The sequence below is a fragment of the Oncorhynchus masou genome, chromosome 31, assembly GCF_036934945.1.
Source record: "Oncorhynchus masou masou isolate Uvic2021 chromosome 31, UVic_Omas_1.1, whole genome shotgun sequence".
Lineage (NCBI taxonomy): Eukaryota > Metazoa > Chordata > Actinopteri > Salmoniformes > Salmonidae > Oncorhynchus > Oncorhynchus masou.
The window spans coordinates 34,660,120-34,684,570 of NC_088242.1; the positions used below are offsets into that span (position 1 = coordinate 34,660,120).

A 24,451-nucleotide genomic window follows, 5' to 3' on the forward strand; every position below is an offset into this window, starting at 1 on the left:
CTATAAATAAAGAGCCTCTCCCAACAGCAGCATCAACAGAATGGCTAGAGCTCTGTCTCCATTACATAATGTACCAAGAATACAAACATCTTCAAAGAGTATCTTAAATAAAACATCACACTCTTATGCCCCCCCCCCCCGCAAAAGAAAAAAGCTTGCACTTGCCTTTTCCTACTACCACTGACTTTGCTGAGGACTACTTTATTGAGGAAAAATTGAGTTACTACGAGTGCAATACGTGGCTGTCTCACCTAACCATACACGTTGGCACTCTTTTTTTCACACACCATTTGCACAACATCAGCATAATCACATACAATCGGACATCAAAGCCACATCGCCCGAGCAAATATACATTGTGCGGGGATAAGCGGTGGATAACATTTGCAGATCCGAAGGCAAACAAAGATGGGATGGTAATCTTGAAAGATCCAACCGCATGCCTCCATGTGTGAGGTCCGTGTACGTGTGTCTGTGTGTTTGTGAGCAGGATGGCAATGTAGGCACATCATTATTAAACATGGATTCGACTGGACGATGCCATGATGTTTGTCTGGCATTTCAAACAGTTGGCATATGCCAGCGTTGTGGAGTATCACCTTCAGAAGGAAGGTGCTGTGTTAGATGCTACCGAACACCACAATGATGCATTAGACATGCCAAGTCATTTTCAGTTAAACATTTTGTGGATGACACTGTGGAGATTTGTGCTGTACTATATGTTCTGCCACCCATGTTACTACAGGATGAATGCCCTGCATTACGGCTCTGGCTAATAATGAAGCATTATACCTAACGCATTGTTGCGTTAGGTATAAGTTTAATTAGTATTTTCCCTTTATAATGGTGAACGGGAACTGTTACTGGTAGTTTTCTGACAACTCCACTGTGATGTTAATCACAAATAAAATCAAATAAAAACATTGATTAAGGATTTTTTTCTTTAAAAATAACGATTCCATTTTCGTTTAAACTCTGAACCGTTCACATCCCTAATATACCTGTAAATAGATTGGAAATTCAACGGAAAGTTTTGCTCTATTCAACATACCCCCCTAGTAGTGTAATAGTCTGCTGTGAGTCTTTAAGAACATCTACCTTATTACAGTGCATTGACCACTCGCAATGCTTGACCACCATAAAACACTGACTGACAACACTGTTGTGAAAAGCCGACAACAAAAGCCAATGAACTCCCCTCTGGATGGTCTTTCTAGTCCTTCAGTGAAGACAGAACATTAGCCAGTCCCACAGCCGAGAAAGCCAAAGTCGTCATTCATGAATTGATCACCCAGATGAACAATACCTTGACACTTTTATGCAGGAGGGGAATCAAATTGATTCATGGTGTGGAGAGTGGCAAGGAGTGACCTACCGTACGTTGTTGTCCATGCGGGAGACGGTGAGGTAGGCTGCCAGGTTGGCCGTGTAGGAGGAACATACGATGAGGGTGAAGAGCCACCAGCTGCCCATGACGATCCTCAGGGCCACAGAGCTCACCACGCTGTCCCCTCCTATAGAGGACATAAAGGACATGTCAATATCCCGACTGGGTGGAAGATGGAGCATCTACAGTTATGAGGTTTCTAATAGGTTGAGGAGGAACAAGCAGCTGGGAAAGTGGGTGGATGTATATAGAAAATGCTGTGAGAGGAAAGGTAAATAAGGATTGGTGAATGGTTGAGGTCTGTTCACCGCCCCATAACACATTTGCTTGACAATATACTGCACTAAGAAAAAAGATTATCTCGACCAAATCCAGATCATGCAAGAGTGATCAACTTCAAAGGCTCCATAACTTGGAGAAATTTGGTTTGGGAAATAATTTGACCGATATGATGTGCTATATGCAAACCCTGTTGCTATGGTGTCTGCTCATGGTATACTCTCATGTCCGTTCCCTATTTTGGGGGGGATGTAGACAAGGGGACGGCCTATCCCCATTGTTAATAATTCTGTCGCTAGAGCCTTTAGCACTACATCTAAGGCAGAATGTAATTGCGTAGCCTACACTGATTAAATCTTCCTCTCATATCACATCATATCGCAGATATGCGGATGATAATCTCCTATATGTGTCACATATCAGAATTCAATTTCATCTTTATTATCCACATTTGAAGAATTCAAATTGCTGTCCGGGTATAAGATAAATTGGTCAAAATCAGCAATAATGTTTCTTAATGAAGCGGCCAAGAAAGTTTCCCTTCCCTCAACAACTCCTATGAAAACACAGTTCCCGTATTTGGGTATTAGTATACAAACATCTCTGCATGGTCTGGTAAAGTTTAATTATGAGAACATTTTCAAGGAGGTTGAACGAGATTTCTTTGCAAACTAGTGTCGCTGTCATAAAGATGAATGTGCCACATATTAGTTTCCTGAGCATGATGATCCCACTCACTCCACCAGTAGGCTATTGCGGAACGATTGATAAACGTATATGTGAACACCTCAGGAATGGCAAACATCCAAAGATTAGGTTTGAGGTGTTACAACGACAGAAGTGTAATGGTGGACTTACATGACCAAATTGTTGTGTTTACAGTTATGCCCACTCATATCATTGTTTGATCGGTCTATCAGTCTCTTGGAGAACTATTTGGGAAGAACTTGTTTCACCTATTAGATTGCAGGATGTGTCATTTTCTGGTATATCTAATAAGAAATGCATGCAGTATTTTGGTTCTATAGAGAACTTAAGAAAGGTTGAGAAGTGTGTAGGTGGTAATTGGAAGTTGCATCTCCGTACCCCTCCATGTCATACCTATTATTTCTGGTAATAAACCTTTGAGTCTAGAGCCTGGTTTTCAAAAGGGGTCAATAATCTAGGGGATATATTCAACTCAAAGGGTCTACTTAGTTTTCAGGAACTCTTCGTTTTCATTTGCCAGGGTCGTCATTCTTTCTATATCTTAGACTGCGGTCAGCGCTTCGTGCCTATGGGGTCCCATGGGGTACAAGTTTGGGAAGGCACCTGGTGATAGAGTGGATTTTTACATTCCCGTCCAAAGGTTTTGTCTCCGCTATTTCTTCTCATCTTCAACTATTAAAGCAGACTCACATAAAGCATCTCCAATCCAAAATTTAATCTAGAATCGGCTTCCTATTTCGCAACAAAGCATCCTTCACTCATGCTGCCAAACATACCCTTGTAAAACGGACTATCCTACCGATCCTTGACTTTGGCGATGTAATTTACAAAATAGCCTCCAACACTCTACTCAGCAAATTGGATGCAGTCTATCACAGTGCCATCTGTTTTGTCACCAAAGCCCCATATACTACCCACCACTGAGACCTGTATGCTCTCGTTGGCTGGCCCTTGCTTCATATCCGTCGCCAAACCCACTGGCTCCAGGTCATCTATAAGTTGTTGCTAGGTAAAGCTCCACCTTATCTCAGCTCACTGGTCACCATAGCAGCACCCACGCGCAGCACGCGCTCCAGCAGGTATATTTCACTGGTCACCCCCAAAGCCAATTACTCCTTAGGCCGACTTTCCTTCCAGTTCTCTGCTGCCAATGACTGGAACAAACTATAAAAATCACTAAAGCTGGAGACTCATATCTCCCTCACTAGCTTTAAGCACCAGCTGTCAGAGCAGCTCACAGATCACTACACCTGTACATAGCCAATCTGTAAATAACCCATCCAACTACCTCATCACCATATTGTTATTTATTTCATTTATTTTGCTCCTTTGCACCCCAGTACCGCTGCTTGCACACTCATCTTCTGCACATCTATCACCCCAGTGTTTAATTTGCCATACTGTAATTTTGCCCCTATGGCCTATTTATTGCCTCACCCCCTTATCCTACCTCATTTGCACACACTGTATATAGACTTTCTCTATTGTATTATTGACTGTATGTTTGTTTATTCCATGTGTAACTCTTGTGCTGTTGTTTGTCGCACTGCTGCGCTTTATTCTTGGCCAGGTCGCAGTTGTAAATGTGTACTTGTTCTCAACTAACCTACCTGGTTAAATAAAGGTGAAATAAAAAAAATAAAAAAAATAAAGATCTTTCAATGGTTAAAACATGGGTACATGATTTGTCTGTCTATGATGAGGCTATTGGAGGGGAGGGGACAGCGTGGTAATGAAGCTACTGCATCTCAGTGCTAGAGGCATCACTACAGATCCTGGTTCGATTCCATTCTGTATCACAACCGGCTGTGATTGGGATTTCTATAGGGCAGCGCACAATTGGCCCAGCGTCATCTGGGTTAGGGTTTGGCTGGGGTAGGACGTCATTCTAAATAAGAACGGACTTGCCTAGTTAAATAAATGTTAAATAAAAAAAATAACTAATAAAAGTATTGACTGGGAGAATGTCTGGGAAAATATATTTCACTCATCAATGAACCCAAACCATCAATTAATTCATTTTAAAATTTGTCATAGATCGTACCGGAAACGATTTGTAAGATTTTATGCAAAACAGGCTCAAAGCCTATACTGCGACCTAACCTCAATACACTTGGCACATACAAACATATCATATGGGATTGTCCTGAGGTTTGTGAATTTTTGAGAAAAGTGTTATAACGAACCATTGTTTTCCCATACAGTAAAAAGTGTCCACTTGAAATAGTGTCCAGTAGCGAAGGACCAACAGGACAGAGGCTTAAAAGGGTTCAATGGGCTCTCCGCCAGGAGGTAATACATGTAGCTTGGGGTTCAACAGGACTTGCTGACACACTCATTTAGTCCTTTTGCCAGTCTTGGATTCCAACCAACATATCCTATCTTTTCTTCATTCAGAGGCACTTTAACTGTGTTATTGTGAGCTTAACAAGCTTGAAATGCAATCACTATGTTACATGGACTGTATACTAGAGTTCTCAGCCTGAACCTGACGGAACCCGACGGCCCGGGCCCGGTCTTGTTTCTTTTAAGGCATGTTTGATTAGGAATCAATTCACTTGTAAGACCTGGCCGGCCTCAAATTCTGTGAATTGAATCAGGTTGGTTTCGGGCTTGCTGTGCAGTGTTAAGAAAAATACTGTGCGTCCTTTTAGCTTACTCCGTCTCTCTCTCAGCTGCAGCTGCCACTAGAGGTGCCAGGATTCCAATATTGGCTGGGCCAGAGAACTCTGTGGCCATGACAACTTTTTTTTCCAGATTTTTTTCAGTGTTTCAAATTGCGATATGAATAGGGTGGAGGGCACTCGGGAGAAGGGTGATCCACAAGATCACGACATGCAGCGCATCTCAGTAATCAGGAGAAGCCCATATTCCAATGGCATCTGTTAACGCCGACACATCCGAACAAAATACACCCTATGTACACCCTTGTAAACTATCAAAAGTAGACCCTTAACTGATCCAACTGTTTTGCTAATCAAACATGCATTCAAAACACAGGGCTTTTGAGTAATTCATTCAAATGGATGTTTGGCAGAAAATGTAGTTATTTATTTATTGTTTAATTTCACAAGGCTTCTTTGTCATCAAAATAAATAAAAAATGACTTGATTGTATTTAAAGTTCTGAATGACTCGTGTGCTGTGTCATGATGTAATGATTGATTGATTATATTGAAGTCGGCTAAGTTACGTTAAGACAGATAAAACAGCTCTTACAGCTCGACGGTGGATAAATGAAGGCTAATACAGGAGTCAATAGCAAAATAATACACTTGATTTCCTCTACATTATTTCATGCTCTGTGCTTCTGATCAGTGATAGATGAGCAAACAAGTGAATCAGCTACCACCTTCACTTGCACACCCGAAAGGAGATTCAGTAAAGCAAAATCACATTGATTGATTATCAGACGAGTCACAGGCTTTCGGGTGAGAGTTGGACAGCCTACTACCCGACTGAAGAGCAAAATCCACTTGTTAATCTACATAACATGATAGCATTATGTTCTGATCAGCTAATATATGAGCAAAGTAGAATAAAGATGATCATGAGCACTCACCTCAACTTAGCTGACATTTCCCAACCTAATTCTTAACAAATATCCAAACGGAAATTCTGTGAAAAAATCGGACATTGATTGATTTATCAAGACAAGTCCCCGTCTTGAAGCAGCGCGGCGGTGCTGTCCCAATCAAAACGGTGCTGAAATTTATCATCTAGGTGACCACACATGACTTGCTTTCAATTAGTATTACAATTGGATATGACTTTGGGAGTTTCAGTGAAAGCAAGAATTTCATACATGCCTTCAATTGCATAAGTTTACTTCATACCAATATGTGCGTAATTCAGTCAATCATAACTAAGAGTTTTCCACCCTGTGCTTTTTCTAGGCCCAAGGGCTTTCTCCTCCTCTCCTCACTCCGATGCCGCAAACCTCCGCCGCATTATTCTCAACACCAGTTTAAATCAATATACTGTTTTATAAAAATCTGTATTTTTTTGGTGTTCGGACTCATTTAATATCTGTGATGATGTACGGGGCCTGGGTTCCTGGCTTCAGCTCACCGGGCTTGTGTTGGACCGAGCACAAATTTTCAGGTCCAATGAGAACTCTACTGTATAAATGTGTGTGACATGTATGAGGCAGCAACATAGGCTCAGAAACAACTGTGTGGACTTTTTCATCGCATATGCAACTTTATGGATGGCATTGTAACGCATAGGATCACTTTCATTACCTAAATCGGCTTAGATGTTGATCCGTGCATTAGAAAGTAAAAGCATCTTATCATAAATAGTTCATAAATAGTCACAGGATATTTTTTTATGAATCATGCATTTTTAAATGTTACCCACAAATAACACATACAGTACAGGCACATGAACATTTATGATTCCCATTAAATATTTGATGCGTACAAATTACATCATTCATTTTCTACTATAAAATGACCTATGTTGCCTTAGATAAAATCTAAATGAGTATGTAGGAGAGCTGTTAGTCCTACCTTGCTGTACAAAGGCTCCATAGACTATCCAGATAGCACTGTACAGGGAGTTGGTTGTCTGTGTGGCGGGCTGCTGGTGTGGCACTGGAGGATTCTGGGTCCTCAGTGACTGCATCTTGCTTAGCAGGAAGATGAGAACTCCCACCACGGGGATGGCTGCAGCGATACACCCCCACACGGCCAGGTCAAACGGAGCGAACAGTGAGAAGATGTTGATCTTCTCCTCTGGTTTCCTCAGCAGGATCCCCACAGAGTAGTCCATGTAGCGCTTACTGAAGTCCACCGCACTCTCCCGCTCTGGAGTGATGGTAATGGCTGACACGGCCAGGTCAGCTCTCTACGGGGACAGACAGAGAAGAATGATAGCAAACATCGCCCGGTCAGTCAGGGACGAGTTGGGACTGAAACCATGTTGAAACTGTGTTGGTTAATGGTCTCCAATGGCATTCTTTACCTTGGGGTAATGTGGCAGGTTGGAAGGTTACACGGACCATATAGAAAGCCTTACTTTGTTTATAAGCTCCCCGATCATTCCATTCCAGGAGCCATTAGGCAGCTGCGAGCCGTACTTGCTGTCGGCCACCTGGTAGATCTCGTACTTGAAGCCCAGGATCTTGGCCAAGGCGTCGAGCACGTCGATAGAGAAGCCTTTGTACCGCTTGGGCTGACCAAGGATGTTCTCAGCCACCATGACGAAGGGATCCTCCTATACCAAATCAAACACAATATCACATCAAAAAGCTTACATGAATTCGGGTGAATGTGCTGAATCAAATACTTGTGTTTTCGGCAGCAGTGTTCTACACATGCGGAACCCCATTGATCATGTTTGCAATTCACAGCACATGGGCGGTAACACAGTTACAAGTTGTTCCTTACCAGTAGTGTTACTACTTTGACCGTCACTCCTTGCATGCCGTTCTCAATGCGACTCTCCTTCAGGCTCCCATTCAGACCATGGACTGAGTCCCACGTAGCCAGCTAAGAGAGAGAAGAGAGAGACAGAGAGATCGAGACTTTCATAAATGTGTGTCGATAACAAGTGTTCAATTATGTTTTTCCCAGAAAAGAGAGCAATCTCTCCATGACCTAGTTCTATCTTTCAGGCTGTCAATCACACAGAATTACCCACCAAAATCCATCTCCACCAGACACCTTTTGATATGCCAACCAAAGAAAAGCTGATATTAAAGCCTCTTAAAGATTCCCCAGTAATTAATTTCGTAATATGAAAAGGGCATCGTCGACTACTAATTTAATCCATTTACATGTTTTTTGGAGGTGGCCGGTGAGTGATAGATAGATAGAAGGGGGGGGGGGGAATGGTTACCTTGGTAACAGCTGACTGAGGTAGAGCCATGCTAATGCACAGAGTTATAGTTAAAGAAGAAAAAATCAACTAAATATATTTCCCTCTCTTGATCTACGCTACAGTGTGTGTGTGTGTGGTGTGTGTCCTGCAACCATGTTTGATCCTGGTGAGAAATCTGCTTTGCTCAGGTGGCCTATTGCAGTCCACCGTCAAGGCTGCTTCATTGATTACTTGATATGACATTTGTGTTTCTGACAGCATGGCCAGGTGGACAAGTCCTCTGGCTGAAATTAAACACAAACAGAGAGGATTGGGCTCACTGGTCAAACCGTTCGGTCAGTTGAAACTGTACAGACCACCTCCATACGCTGGGTATACCAAACGTTAGGAACATCTTCCTGATATTGAGTTGGCACCTACTACCATACACCGTTCAAAGACACTTAAATCTTTTGTCTTGCCAATCCACCCTCTAAACGGCACACGTGCACAATCCATCTCTCAATTGTCTCAAGGCTTAAAAATCATTCTTTAACCTGTCTCTTCCCCTTCATCTACACTTATTGAAGTGGATTAACAAGTGACATCAATAAGGGATCATAGCTTTCACCTGGATTCACCTGGTCAGTCTATGTCATAGAAAGAGTAGAGTTCTAAAAGTTTTGTACATTCAGTGTATGTGTGTCATGGATACCAGATCTTATCATGGGTTACCTACAGTATAAAGAGGTCCATTCACGGGTTGTGCGTGCGTGTGCGTGTGTCTGTTTGTATGCGCTTGGGTGAATGCGTGTGTGACCCATCACCACAGCAATAACAGCTGATTAAACTCATATCATTTTATGAACAATTTCACACAATGATGTGACACACATTCAAAAATCAATAAACACAATCCAGCCCAATAAAACGGTTCACTTTCGTTTGAAAGAATGCTTACACATGACCAGATTTCGAAGATTAACCCTCAGATTTAATAACAGTTCATTTCCAATTTAATCTTCAGCCTAACGTCATTATTACGCTATTAAACGGACCACGTAGGATAATTGTTATTTTACAGCACTTCCAAGCATAGAGGCATGCAGTACACAAACATAAACAAGCATAGGGCGATACAAACACACATACACTCAGTTATAAGCCCTACGCATGCAGTCACTCTACAGATGTTTACTGAACTACACCCAGTGTACAACACATTGACATCAATGACATAGGCTGACCAGAGGAATCCAGGTGAAAGCTATGATCCCTTGTCAATGTCACTTTAATCCACTTCAATCAGTGTAGATGATGGGGGGGGGGGGGGGTTAAGCCTTGAAACAACAGACCTGGATTGTGGATGTATGCCATTCAGATGCTGAATGGGCAAGGCAAAATATTTAAGTGCATTTTGAAGAGGTTACGGTAGTAGCTGCCAGGAACACAGGTTTGAGTCATGAACTGCAACGCTGCTGGGTTTTTCCCCGTGTGTATCAAGCATGCTCCCCCACCCAAAGGACATCCAGCCAACTTGACACAATTGTGGGCTGCACTGGAGTCAACATTGGCCAGTATTTCTGTGGAACACTTTCGACACATTGTAGAGTCCATGCCCCGACAAATTGAGGCTTTTCTGAGGCCAAAAGAGGTGTCAACTCAATATTAGGAAGGTGTTCTTAATGTTTTGTACACTCAGTGTATATTACAGCACAATATATACAGTTTATTAGGTACACCACCCCGTTCACAAAAATGTATCGCTCCTACATACAGTGAGTCATGTGGCCGTGGCTTCTTAAATAAAGCAAGCAGACAGGCATCGAGGCATTCAGTTAGAATGGGCAAAACGAGTGACCTTAGCAACTTTGAGCGTGGTATGCTCATCGGTGCCAGGCGCAACGGATCCAGTACCTCAGAAACGGCTGCCCTCCTGGGCTTTTCACGTATGACTGTGTCTAGGGTTTACCTAAAATAGTGCGACAAACAAAAAACATCCAGTCAGCGGTAGTCCTTTGGGCGAAAACACCTCGTTGATAAGAGAGGTCGAAGGAGATTGCCAAGAATTATGCAAAGTAACAGGCAGGCCACAAGCAGAACGACATCTCGGAACGCACAACTCGTTGATCCTTGTCACGGATGGGAAGAATTCAGGCTGTTCTGGAGGTGAAGAGGGGTCCGACCTGGTACTAGATGGGTGTACCTAATAAACTGGCAGGTGAGTGTATATTACCATCAATTTCACTAGTTAGTGAAAACCTCACCATGGTAACCATCTTAAATGTAAAGGGTTCTATGCTTTCTTCATATACTAACGTACATTAGGGCCTGCAGAAGTACCAAACACCATGGAATTGTTAAAACCATACTTGAGATGTCGAAACTACTATGTCAACTAATGAAACTATAACCTACTACTGTACCTCTGTGATTATGATTATGATTCATTTCTTTCTTTAATTAATTGAAACAATTACTTTCCAAGCCAGAGGCACAGGGAAAATGATACACTTTAAAAAGGCAGCTAATTTAGTGTATCACATTTTGAGTGAGTCACTTTACAAATGTGTTATTGGCACTGTATGCCCTGCAGTCACATTACAAACTGCAACGTATTCATCAAAGGAAGCGAGTTTTCTTGAAGAACAAATACATGGTGAGTCATGTAAACAGAAATAGCAAAACACCTATCGAAAATCATAGAGAAATCAGTGGCTCTGTAGCCTACTGCTTTAAACCCATGACAGCCTCACAGCATAAAGTCATTATCTATTACAACCCCAGCCTCAAACTCCGGCCTCAACCACAATGAAGGCCTCATAATAACGGTAGTGAGGAAACAGCATAAATCATCCAATCAGATCGCATGGGTCACTTTTCAATGGAGTTTCATATATGGCTTTTATTGTGATCCACCATGTTGAACTTCATAATCTATATCGACCCGAGTACATTTAAATCCTGCACATGAACGGAACATGGTTTCTGCCTCGGAAGGTAACTCAACTGTGATGTCGTGTCAAACTCTGGTGTTCTAACAGCTGTTTGAACAGAAATCATGATGAACTCTGTGCACATAATGTAGAATCTCAGACATGTGCAAAGGACAGAAAATCATTTCATAATGTACCCTTATGTTTTAAGAGGACAGTCAGTTCCGCTAGCTTTTCCAGTGCCAAATGCTTAGTGGGCAATGGTCACCATTAGCCCGTAGTATTGTACTTGATGCCACTGACTCTCAGTACGGCCATGATAGTACTCTTTCCTGTTCTACAGGAAGTCCCATATCCTCCTATTGTATGGGAGCGCTCTATTTTCCTTTTAAAGGAATGGGGAAGTCCCACTACTCATATATGTTTTGTTTGATTGGATAGGACAGAGGTCAAAGGTCAAAGGAGAGTGTGCTAAATTATCAATGGGCTGGATTGGAACGCATGCTGATATGTGATCTGGAGGCAGTGGCTTAAGGCGTCCGCGTGCTTCAAAGCCGAAACAGTTCGGTAGAGTTCCTGCATTGTATTATGACGACATTGTGAAGCGTTTCTTTGTTTTGGACTTCGATCAGGGTTGTTCGAGCGCACACATTTTTTTTTCTGGAGACAAACCGAAGTTCGGAGCCGAAGTCTACGCCCCTCCGTTGGTGATTGGTAAAAGTAGGGATTCTTCAATAAAGTCTTTGTTGTCATTTACTGAACTGAAGCATGCTGACGCCATTAGACTGCTACCCTAGTCCACAGGGAACACCTTCTGATCAGCAGACAGGTCAGACATACAACCCCGACAATCAATCAATCAATGTATTTCTAAAGCCCTTTTTAAATCAGAAGTTGTCATAAATTACTTATAATGTGGCTTGGAAAAAACTCCCTAGAAAGGCAGGAACCTAGGAAGAAACCTCGATAGGAACTAGGCTCTGAGGGATGGAAGCGCAGCCTGCTCTCAAGGTGGACAGCTCAATGGTGGGTCTATGCCTCGCCAAGCATGCGCTTCCATCCCTCTTCCCTTTGTAAAAATGTCAGGCCTCTCAGTCATCTGTGACGCTGCTTTGAGTGGGCGACGGAGCTAAATGCCCCGCTTGCCTCCACTTCACACCTGCTGTGCCCGTTCTTTAATACATGTCCTTTCACAGAAATGATCTAAAAACTGCTCGAGGCTGAGAGGATACTGGTGTGACTATCTGTCAGGATAGCTGAACCCCACGTCAATGTATCACACGCCCGCTGGCCAACTCTTCCCGGATGATCAAAATTACATTGAGGCTTTGATGGATTACTGCTATGACAGAGAAGATCGTCTGGATGAATGTGTATAACAATTTCATAAAACCAAAGGGGGAGTTAGGAATATATTTGGATTGTTAGAAGACAGAAAAATCACTTGATTTTGAGTTAATAGTTCATGGAAATAGACAGGCTACATAATTGTTGGTCATACTGTGTTTGTTTACAAGAAACAAACCGGTAGTGAATGTTTAAATGCTTCCCTTTAGCCATGTGGCAGCGCTGCTTACGTTTGCATCATCAGGTCCAATGTGGCTCAACTCAGTCACGCTCTGAGTCTAGGCGGAGAGAGAAAAGCACAACCATTTAATTGATGTTCTCTTCCATCAATGGTTATGAACCCCCAGCCTTCTCTAACAGTGTAGTCAGGCAGGGCACCTTCATTTCTAGCTATAGAAAATATAGGCTTAAAGAGGAATATCAACTCTACTCTCTACTTCTTTGGAAAGCATACAGAAACCACTCTGAGAAGACAAAGAATATACTGTTGATGAAATGGTGTATTCGTGTTGAATCCACTCCTGTGTATTTCATTATTATGCTGTCTCTGATCTTTGAATCTCCCCCAGGAAGTTACATCTCTGGAGACAGTTCACAGAAAAGCATTGCCAACTAAGTGTAATTAGTGTGTGGCAAGAATTGAAATGATTAGAACGCTGGTGGTGCTTTGTTCATTTAAATGCAGGCGGGGGAGTAAAAATAACAATACTACCACCATCAATAGATGTGGCTTAGATGCGCTGTTTATTTTTCTCTAATTACCGCAGCACGAATTATTGCAGATTCAAATGTATCAGAGATATTCAATATCACTTCTATTACAGTGAATTTAAACAAATTATCAGGCTCTCGTTTATTTTCAAAACTTTGCAGACCTAACTCAACTCATCAAGAAATCACAAAATATTATTAGGGACTAACAAGTGAAAAGCAAAATCAACCATATCCCCATGTCATTATTTTGCATATATTACTGAGGATTTCTGAACAGCAAATTGTTTTTGTTAGAGATTTAAATGGTCACGAAAGCCCTGCTTTTTCTTCTCCTCTGAAATGCACTCATTTCAGAATGACTTCTATTCAGTCAAATCCCATTATGTTCCAAATGACTTTCTGTGTAATTCAGCTCTGTTCCAGGAAAGACATGCACATCAACCTGTATGTTTTGGTTGTCGGTGGGCAGAACTACCACTATAACGAGCCTATCAGGCTTCAGAGCCAGCAGGATCCCTGTAAATCTTATCAAAGCTGTGCTACAAGGCGATAAGCCCTTTTAATATTTGAAATAGCCCACTGATGGATCTCTATCTCCGTTTCTCCATTGAAAGACCATGAAGACACCTATGTACAGAGACCGTCTGACACACTTGTGCCTCCCATCACTTTCTCCCCCTCTCCTTTAACCCCAATCAAAAACGTTATCGCTGTGTCAAACCAACAGAGATTACACCTCTCTGTCCTGGTTGAGATCTAATCGACAGGCCTAGAACCACCGGTGGGATCCACTCTTGCTCTGTGACTGAGCCATGTTGTGTTGTACTATCTCTCCCAGTAGGGACTCGCCACAATGCAGACAAAAGGCAACACCGACCTATCTGCTCCACACAGCTCTAGTACACCACACTGCATTGTACCTGCTAGCCTAGTCGCTTCAAAGCACGTAATTGCATGATGTGAATGATACACGCAATACTTGACTCACGCTGTTTGCCTACCAGTGACATCACGGCTTAATTTTTCAACAGATAAAAATGGTCTGTATCTCAAAATGCATACTACCGTGCTCGGAGCATGCAAATTGGAGCACGGGAGGGTCGGCGTGTGAGTCCAAATCAAAGTATAGCTGGCTAGCTAGATCACAATTCACACATATCTGTCACACCCTGATCTGCTTCACCTGTCTTTGTGCTTGTCTTCACCCCCCCCCTCCAGGTGTCACCAATCTTCCCCATTATCCCCGGTGTATTTGTTCTCTGTGTTCTCTGTCTGTTGCCAGTGTGTTGAGTTTGTCAAGCCTACCAGCGTTTTCCCCTTGCTCATGTATTTTTCTAGTTCCTGTTTTCTAGTTTTCCTGGTTTTGACCATTCTGCCTGCCCTGACCCTGAGCCGGCCTGCCATTCTGTACCTTGTCACACCACCCTGGATTATTGACCTCTGCCTGCCCTGACCCCGGGACTGCCTGCCGTTCTGAACCTGATGGACTCTAATTACTGACCTCTGCCTGCCCTTGACCTCTCGTTCTGCCTGCCCCCTGTTCTAGTAATAAACTTGTGTTACTTCGACACTGTCTGCATCTAGGTCTTCTCCTGAAACGTGATAATATAGAGCTGATAATTGTGCAATTCAACACTTGCTTTGTGTATACCTTATTTTGTCTCTATTGTCACCACTGTCCTGGCTGGTATAAGGTTCAGTGAATGGGGAGATGCAGCGTGAGGTAAAACAGTAGGGAGAGTGCGAGTGTTTCTCAAATGAAAGGTTTCATGCGTTCACCGCACTCTCCTCCTCACAACAACGTACTCAAGAGGACGTCCTCGGAGAATGCACTTGGAGCGAGAGAGTATAGAGCACGATAGTATGCATATTGAGAAACACCCATTGACTGCTAAATAGAATTGAAGAGTGATCTGATTCTCGGTCTTTTTTTTCCCCTACTAGTTTCCTACCCTCTATGCGCTTGGTTTTTCATTGCAGTTGTGCTAATCCACATACTGAATCATCATTATTCTTCTGAATATATGGCTCAGGTTTTTTTAAATCCGACTGTAATATAGGGATAAGCATTATCGCACGTTGCGTAGGGAATAGAGAACGCGTTGGTAGTTAGTGTCATGACTTTAAAAGAAGATGAATTAGGCTAAGTATTAGTGGTCAGCTCATTAACCCCTCTTCGTCTACTGCCCTGACGGCCTAGTCACAATCCCGAGAGGTTAATGGCGGTAAGGAGAGAATATTGGAGTGACGTTTCCATTTTTAGTAAGGTATTGCCAAGCTTGGGCCAAGTACTGGGCATGTACTGTTGTAAACAACGTGCATCAACAACGCGCATCCTCTGTTCTAAGTCTTCTAATTCACGGTTAACACTTACAGGGGCTTTCACCTACCTTCCTTCCTGCACTCAACTGTGGTGAGCTTGAACTTTAACACTTGGGGCTTAATGCTGGGGATTACTAAGCAAACACATGTACAAATCATTAGGAACACCTTTCCATGACATAGACTGACCAGGAGAATCCAGGGTGAAAGATAGGATCCCTTATTGACGTCACTTGTTAAATCCACTTCAATCAGTGTAGTTGAAAGGGAGGAGACAGGTTAAATAATGATTTTTAAGCCTTGAGACAATTCAGAGTGTGAATTGGCAGGACAATTTAAGTGCCTTTGAATGGGGCATGGCAATAAGTGCCAGGCACACTGGTTTGAGTGGGTCATGAACTGCGCAACAGTTTCCCGTGTGTACCAAGTTATGGTCCAGCACCCAAAGGACATCCAGCCAACTTGACACAACTGTGGGATGCATTGGAGCCAGCATCCCTGTGAAATGATTTCTACACCTTTTAGCCCACGACCTGATGAGTTGAGGCTGTCCTGAGGTACAAAAGGGGGTGCAACTCAATATCAGGAAGGTTTTCCTAATGATTTGTACACTCAGTGTATGTGTGAATACGTATTGGTGTAAACAACATGCATCGTGACGTATCATATATTTGAATAATGGTTCGCATTAAGCAAATACAGAGGTTTTGGGTGTTTATTTACACTCAACGACAATAGTGCCGAGCTCAAAGCCTGAAACGTTATAATGCAGGGTAAAATAGGATATCAAATAAAACTGTAGGTGAGAAATAGAAGGGTAGGTCAGAAATAGAACAGTCGAAATAAGAAACTGGTAGCAAAGCGAGAAATGTCAACCCTGTTGTGGTTAAAAGGGAGAGAAGACAGAGAAATAGAGACTTTACATCTCAATCTCCATTTAGGTCTAATCTATGGAGACGTTTCATCAGAGCGAAGTGTTTGCTTTGTGAAAAATAGCCTGGTAGAGGCGCCGACAGGTACAGATGGAGATGGAGATTTAGATAAAGAGAATGTGAAAAATCAAAGATGAGCAAAATATTAAGAAACCAAACAGACATTTTCAGCTTGGAACATGTAACACAACATCAAAAACCTCTCAGTATATGTAACCACTTGGTCACGGGTTTATACCATTGTGTGTTCACAGCTCCACACTTCTAAGGTTATGTGACGGATGTCAAACAACAGATATGGGACTATTAGAATCCATACCAGAGGCAAGATTAAGTTAGCTAAATATATTCATCTCTTCTCAGGGGGTAATAGCCTAGTTTGTTGGAAAGTGGTGGAGACCGGCCCAGTAATAATGAACAACAACAGGACTGAGTGCACTTGACGTGCCATTAGCTGTCCTTTCCTTTCAATACAAGTAATACATGTCCATGGGATGAAGGGGAGCCACAGCAAAATGGTGTGTGCGTGCGTGCGTGCGTGCGTGTGTGGCTTATGGCTTTGGGCCCGTGGACCCTATTGGCCATAATGTGATACACTGGGTTCATAATTCAAGTTGGAATGCCGGGTGATTAAATCTTCATTACCACAGCTCTGACTCATTCCACTTCCATGTCATTTATTTAACTTATTCTCCATGATGGAAGGTACACAAACCAACCAATACGAAAAACCTATAAAATGTCACAAAATAACAAATATATAAAGAAGAAAAGCACTTGAAACCAGGCTATTTACTAGACACGGTACTCTTCGACACTTCCCCCCTAACAATTGAAAGATGAATCGCCGTTGGGCAATGGCTGACATTTCTCCCACTCATGGAGCATGGCCTTGTTATTTGGGGAGTCATATGTAGACGTTTACATCTGACAGGCATCCCTCCTTTTAGTGATGGCTGTCCTCTCCTGAGCAAGCGCCAGTGAAGGCATCTCAGAATAAGAGTGTAACCGCATAATACACTCTAGTCACTGAGGAGACACAGAGGAGTCTCCCCAATCTGACAGAGGAGCAGACAGCGTCTGTGTCTCAATTAATACCCTATGCCCAAATGAGTGTACTTCTTTTGACTAGACACACAGAGGGTTCTGAATAGGACCCTTGTCAAAAATAATGCCCTATATGGGGAATATAGGGTATTATTTGAGAGACAGCCTACAGTGTGTGCTTCCCCGGCCATATACAGTGTGAGCTGTGTTGACAGTGACCCTGTTGCTGCTTGTCCTACAGTCGTCATTACAGGATGATTGACACTGTACTGACTGGCATTTGATCAGAAAAAAGCACAGTACTACATTAGCTGAAATAATGTGTGCAATAGAAATGCAATAATGGCATAGCAGTATAGTAGTATGTTAATATATTAGAGACTACACATTGGTGTGTTTATGTCTTAAAGTCCCAGTGCAGTCAAAAAACGAGATTTTCCTGTGTTTATATACACTGAGCGTACAAAAATTTAGGAACACTAATATTGAGTGTCAAGATCTCCAACACTGCTGGGTTTTTCACGCTCAACAGTTTCCCATGTTTATCAAGAATGGTCCACCATCCAAAGGACATCCAGCCAACTTGACACAACTGTGGGAAGCATTGAGGTCAACATGGGCCAGCATCCCTGTGGAATGCTTTCGACACCTTGTAGAGTCCATGCCACAAGGAAATGAAGCTGTTCTGAGGGCAAAAAGGGGGGTGTTCCTATTGTTTCTATACTCATATAACATTATGCATTATGTTATTTCTATTTTTGTTAAGAAAAACACATCTTAGTATAATGACAATCAGTGGTGTAAAGTACTTAAGTAAAAACACTTTCAAGTACTACTTAATACATTTTTTGGGATGTCTGTACTTTACTATTTCTATTTTCACAAACTTTTACTTCAATACATTCCTTAGGAAAATAATGTACTTTTTACTCCATATATTTTCCCTGACACCCAAAAGTTACATTTTGAATGCTTAGCAGGACAGAAACATTTTCAAATTTTCACACTTATCAACAGATCATCCCATGTCATGCTTCCTGCCTCTGATCTGATGGACTCATTAAACACACATTTGTATTTTTTAAATGATGTCGAAGTGTGTTGTGTGCCCCTGGCTATCCACAATTTAAAAAATAAAATACAATTGTGCCGTTTTGGTTTGCTTAATATAAGCAATTTCAAATGTTTTATACTTTTGATTCTTAAGTATATTTTGCAATTACATTTACTTTGATACATAAGTGTATTTCAAATCAAATACATAGACTTTTACTCAAGTAGAATTTTGCTGGGTGTCACGTGTACTCCCTCTCCGGCCTCTAGGTCACCAGGCTGCTCCTTATGGCGCCCACCTGTCGCCATCATTACGCGCACCTGTGCGTCATCAAACTCACCCGGACCCCATCACTTCCCTGATTACCTTCCCTATATATGTCACTCCCTTTGGTTCCTTCCCCAGGCGTTATTGTTTCTGATCCTGTATCATGTCTGTGCTTTGTTCATGTTTCTTATTTTGTATAATGTTGTATTTATTTATTAAAACACTCACTCCCTGAACTTGCTTCTTGACTCTCAGCAAACATCGTTACACTGGGTGACTTTCACTTTTACTTGAGTCATTTTCTGTTAAATTAATAAGGTGTCTTTACTTTTACTCAAATATGACAATTGGGTATTTTTGCATTATATAAAACAGACCTACATAGAGAATTTCGATCATGCTGGTTAACCTATTTTTTTCCATCAATGTATAAATAACCTAGATATTGTAGAGTATATTACATTTCTCAGTACAATTTAAAGAAACAACCAACAGTATCCTGGCAGATTATTGTGTATGCTTTGCCTCAAGGACTGCACCATGTTCCACAGTGTTTCCACACTCCAATTTCTGTGTGCTAAGAAACCCAACCCAAGACACCTCAGAAATCGCTGCCAGCAATTTATGGGCCATAACCTCCTCTGTTTTAAAGAAATGGTTTACTGACTACTTTGTAGAGGCTTGCTGTGCTGCAATGCCACTGGGTAGTACCACAGAGGTCCGTAGCTTCAGAACTGCGCAGAGAAGAACAAACTAAAAAACTTCTGTCAGACTTAAAGCCATCTTGAGCCAAAGGAGGAATGCACATCAGTAGCGGAATCCTCATACTCACCCTTTTCACGTCTTTTCCAAACGTCTCGCTGAAGCTGGTGCCCAGAATTTCAAACTGAACATGAGAATTGGATCCATTCGCTTTGAAATCCATTGTTCCTGTGAGACCTGTGATATGTCCCTGTGAGGGGAGAGAGAGGGAGGCAGAAAGTGAGAGATAATATCATTTGAATTCCTAGGGTGAGGTCTCAGTGTCATGACAAGACCAACTGTCAAATCAAATGTGATTGGTCACATACGCATGGTTCGCAGATGTTAATGTGAGTGTAGTGAAATGCTTGTGCATCTAGATCCGACAGTGCAGTAATATATCAACAGTAATCTAACAATTCCCCAACAACTACCTAATACACACATCTAAAGGGAGGAATAATGATATCTACAGTCTGAAGTTTACATACACTTAGGTTGGAGTAATTAAAACTAGTTTTTCAACCACTCCACAAATTTCTTGTTAACAAACTATAGTTTTGGCAAGTCATTTAGGACATCTACTTTGTGCGTGACACAAGTCATTTTTTGGGTTGGCCTCTGGGATTAGATCCACTGTCCTGGGTGGAGGTCCGAACAAAGGATCCGCTTCGAGAAAGTCGTATTCCTGGTCGTAATGTTGGTAAGTTGACATTGTTTTTATATCCAATAGTTCTTCCCGGCTGTATGTAATAACACTTAAGATTTTCTGAGCTAACAATGTAAGAAATAATACATTAAAAAACGAAATACTGCGTAGTTTCCAAAGGACTCGAAGAAAGGCGACCATCTCCGTCGGCGCTATCCTGCTTTAAATAGTCCTTTAATATCAAGTCCATAATGAAATCGGTGCACTCCCTAACATGGAACCCAAATTAGCTGCGCGTGTGCGCTATCCTGCATAAATTTATTTTGTCCCCTAAACCAAACGTGATCATGACATGCAGGTTAAAATATCAAAACAAACTCTGAACCAATGACATTAATTTGGGGACAGGTCGAAAAGCATTAAACATGTATGGCAATTTAGCTAGTTAGCTTGCACTTGCTAGCTAATTTGCCCTATTTAGATAGCTTGCTGTTGCTAGCTAATTTGTCCTGGGATATAAACATTGAGTTGTTATTTTACCTGAAATGCACAGGTACTCCGACAATTAATCCACACATAAAACGGCCAACTGAATCGTTTCTAGTCATCTCTTCTTCTGCCAGGCTTTTCATCTTTGAACTTATATGGTGATTGGCATCTACACTTTCATAGTATTACCACGACGACCGGCAAAACATTTCGTCTTTCAATCACCCACATGGGTATAACCAATGAGGAGATGGCACATGGGTACCTGCTTCTATAAACCAATGAGGAGATGGGAGAGGCAGGACTTGCAGCGCGATCTGCATTAGAAATAGGAATGACTTCTATTTTTGCCCTTGGCATCGCAGACGCTCGTTGGCGCACGTGAGCAGTGTTGGTGCAAAATTGAATAACATGGATTTCTACATTTATTTTGCGACGCTCGTGCACACGACGTGTCCGGTCTGGTCAGCATGTGAGCCAATTAATATTGGGATTGAATCAGTTTGCATGTTTGAACCAACGTCACTGTGCTAGGGACAGGCCAATTTCTCTGAGGCAAATGCAGTCAAGCCCAAAATTATTGGCACCCTTGGTAAAGATGAGCAAAAAAGACAGTAGGTGAGAAATAATTCAAATACTGAGATATATTTTATGGAAAATAAATTGGAAATTGTATTATTTTATACTGATACAATTGCTCAGAGAAAGAGAATTTGTTAAACGAGTAATCATTTATTTTTGCAAAATGTATATGGGTTTTGATTGACAACCCTGTTTTCAAAACCTCATCTTGCGAGGATAACGGCATTGAGCCTTTTTCTAAAATGTTTTGTGAGATTGGAGAAAACATTGGGAGTGATCTTAGACAATTCCTCCATAAAGAATCTTTCCAGATCCTTGACATCCTTTGTATATGCTTATGGACTGCTTTCTTCAATTCAAAACCCAGGTTTAAAATGGGGTTCAAGTCCAGAGACTGATGTTGATTTTGTGGACATTTATTTGCAGATTTTGATGTGTGCGTGGGGTTATTGTCTTACTGGAAGATCCACTTACTGTCAAGTTTCAGCCTTCTGACAGAGGCAACCAGGTGTTTGGCCAAAATGTCCTGGTACTGGGTGAAGTTCATAATGTAGTTGATCTTAAAGGGATAGCTCACCCAAATTACAAAATTCCATATTGGGTTCCTTACCCTGTAAGCATTCTATGGACAAGGTATGACAGCAATTCATGGTTTAGTTTAGTTTACCTGCCACTGTTTCCACATGCTGTCATGCATAGGTGTAATAGGTGGCAGGGAAGTCAGGCGCAGGAGAGTCAAACTGAGTGTAAAATGGAGTATTTTAATAAAGTTCCACGAGTATGCTCCATAACAATAAATGAACAAACAAACCAAACATGGGTACGAGGACCCGACGCGCACCTATGCAACAATCACACTATACTGACAATAAAACAATCTCTGACAAAGACATGAGGGGAAACAGAGGGTTAAATACACAACAGGTAATGAATGGGATTGAAAACAGGTGTGTGGGAAGACAAGACAAAACCAATGGAAAATGAAAAAAGGATCAATGATGGCTAGAAGACCGGTGACGTCGAACGCCGAGCACCGCCCGCACAAGGAGAGGCAACGACTTCGGTAGAAGTCGTGACACATGCTAACATTTTAGCAGCTGTGGGACAAATCCCATTCAAGTCATCATCTATAAGTGACTATGTTGAGCTTCACAATTTTAGAAACATTTGGATGATTTGTACATGATGTGCGAAAATATGTGCTAATATTGGTCCCATGACTTGAATGGGATTTGTGTCACATTAGCATGTTAAAAGCGTGCCAAGGAAACTAAACCAGGGCACGGATTAGTTTCATACCTTGTCCATAGACTGCTTAGAGCGGTGGTCACCAACCTTTTCTGAGTCAAGATCACTTAGAGCAGTGGTCACCAACCTTTTCTGAGTCAAGATCACTTAGAGCGGTGGTCACCAACCTTTTCTGAGTCAAGATCACTTAGAGCGGTGGTCACCAACCTTTTCTGAGTCAAGATCACTTTTGCAGTCAACAAGCAAGCCGGAATTTTCCCCTCAGATAATTTATCTTTGAACATGACTTAACAAATGTAAGCCTGTGCAACATTAACCTAATGAAGACATTTATTTGGGAATGAGGTTTGTGCAGTAGGCCTAATATAGTAGGCCTAATACAGTAGGCCTAATACATAATATTTTTGGCCTGAAATAATTAGCGAATAATTAGGTTTTTTATTTTACTGGGCTGATGGTACCTGCATCTGATGGTACCTGCATCTGATGGTCAGTCTCAGTGGAAGGAGAGAACAGCAGAGGGTCTGCCTCTTATGGTCCCTGCTCTCTCTTTTCCTCAGGTGAGACTGGGGTGTATTCATTCTGCCAAACAGCTGCAAATAATTTTGTTTTGCAACTAAAACAATAGTTTCAATTGGACAAATGGAGGTAGGTCTCTCCCCGTTTCATTCAGTGTGCTTCTGTCAAAGAAACGTTTTACAACAGAATCGGAAGAATTAATAAACCCTGAACAGAGAGAGGGGACACCGTCTTCCACTCTAGTCGCATCGCCTTATTCCTGCTCCATGCACAAATTAATGTTGTTACTATGAAATATTCCTCAATATTAAAATAGACTCAACGAGCTGTTAATACAAATAAGACGCACATTTTATGTTTTGTAAAGGTGTTGTCAGTGATGAATAAAAACGTAAACATTAACTCACTCATAAAAACAGCAGCTCTTTGCTATATTCTTTGACAGACTCTTTCTGGTCATGGTTTTAAACATCAAACGTGATGAACAAAACGGAGCTATTTCGTCTACACAAATAATCTTTTTTTTTTTTTGTTATCTAACTAAGAGTCTCGTCATTGAAAACATTTGAAGTTCTTCAAAGGTAAATTATTTTATTTGAATGCTTTTGTTGTTTTTGTGAAAATGTTGCCTGCTGAATGCTAGGCTTAATGCTATGCTAGGCTAGGCTATCAATACTCTTACACAAATGCTTGTGTAACATTGGTTGAAAAGCATATATTGAAAATTTGAGATGACAGTGTTGTTAACAAAAGGCTAAGCTTGTGTTTGAATATATTTATTTCATTTCATTTGCGATTTTCATGAATAGGAAACGTTGCGTTATGGTAATGAGCTTGAGGCTCTGATTACGCTCACGGATACGGGGTTGCTCGACGCTAGAGGTTAAGGTATAGGGGGCAGCATTTTCACTTTTGGATAAATAGCATGCCCAATTTCAACTTTCTGCTACTCATGCCAAGAATATAAGATATGCATATTAATAGTAGATTTGGATAGAAACCACTCTAAAGTTTCTAAAACGGTTTGAAACATGTCTGTGATTATAACATAACTTATATAGCAGGCAAAACACTGAGGAGTAACAGTCTGTTCAGTGAGTTCTCATTGGGAAACAATATTTCTTAGGCACTTGTTTTCAGTTCCTACCGCTTCCACTGGATGTCACCAGTCTTTGGAATTTGGTTGAGGTTATTCATTTGTGCAATGGTAGGCCATCTAGGACCTGGGTAACACTGTTTAGAGTGCACAAGACGTGAAAAGTAGCATGGTTTGTTGTCTTCCTGTATTGAACACAGATAGACCCGTCTACAATTTGATCAATTATTAACGTTTAAAAATACCTAAAGTTGTATTACAAAAGTAGTTTAAAATGTTTTGGCAAAGTTTACAGGCAACTTTTGAGATATTTTGTAGTGACGTTGCGCA

The 24,451-nt window shown here is 41.6% G+C and overlaps 1 pseudogene; it reads right to left on the bottom strand.

Annotated features, from left to right (window-relative positions):
* LOC135523865 (glutamate receptor ionotropic, delta-1-like) overlaps positions 1–24,451 on the bottom strand; it is a 408,015-nt pseudogene that overhangs the window by 37,748 nt on the left and 345,816 nt on the right.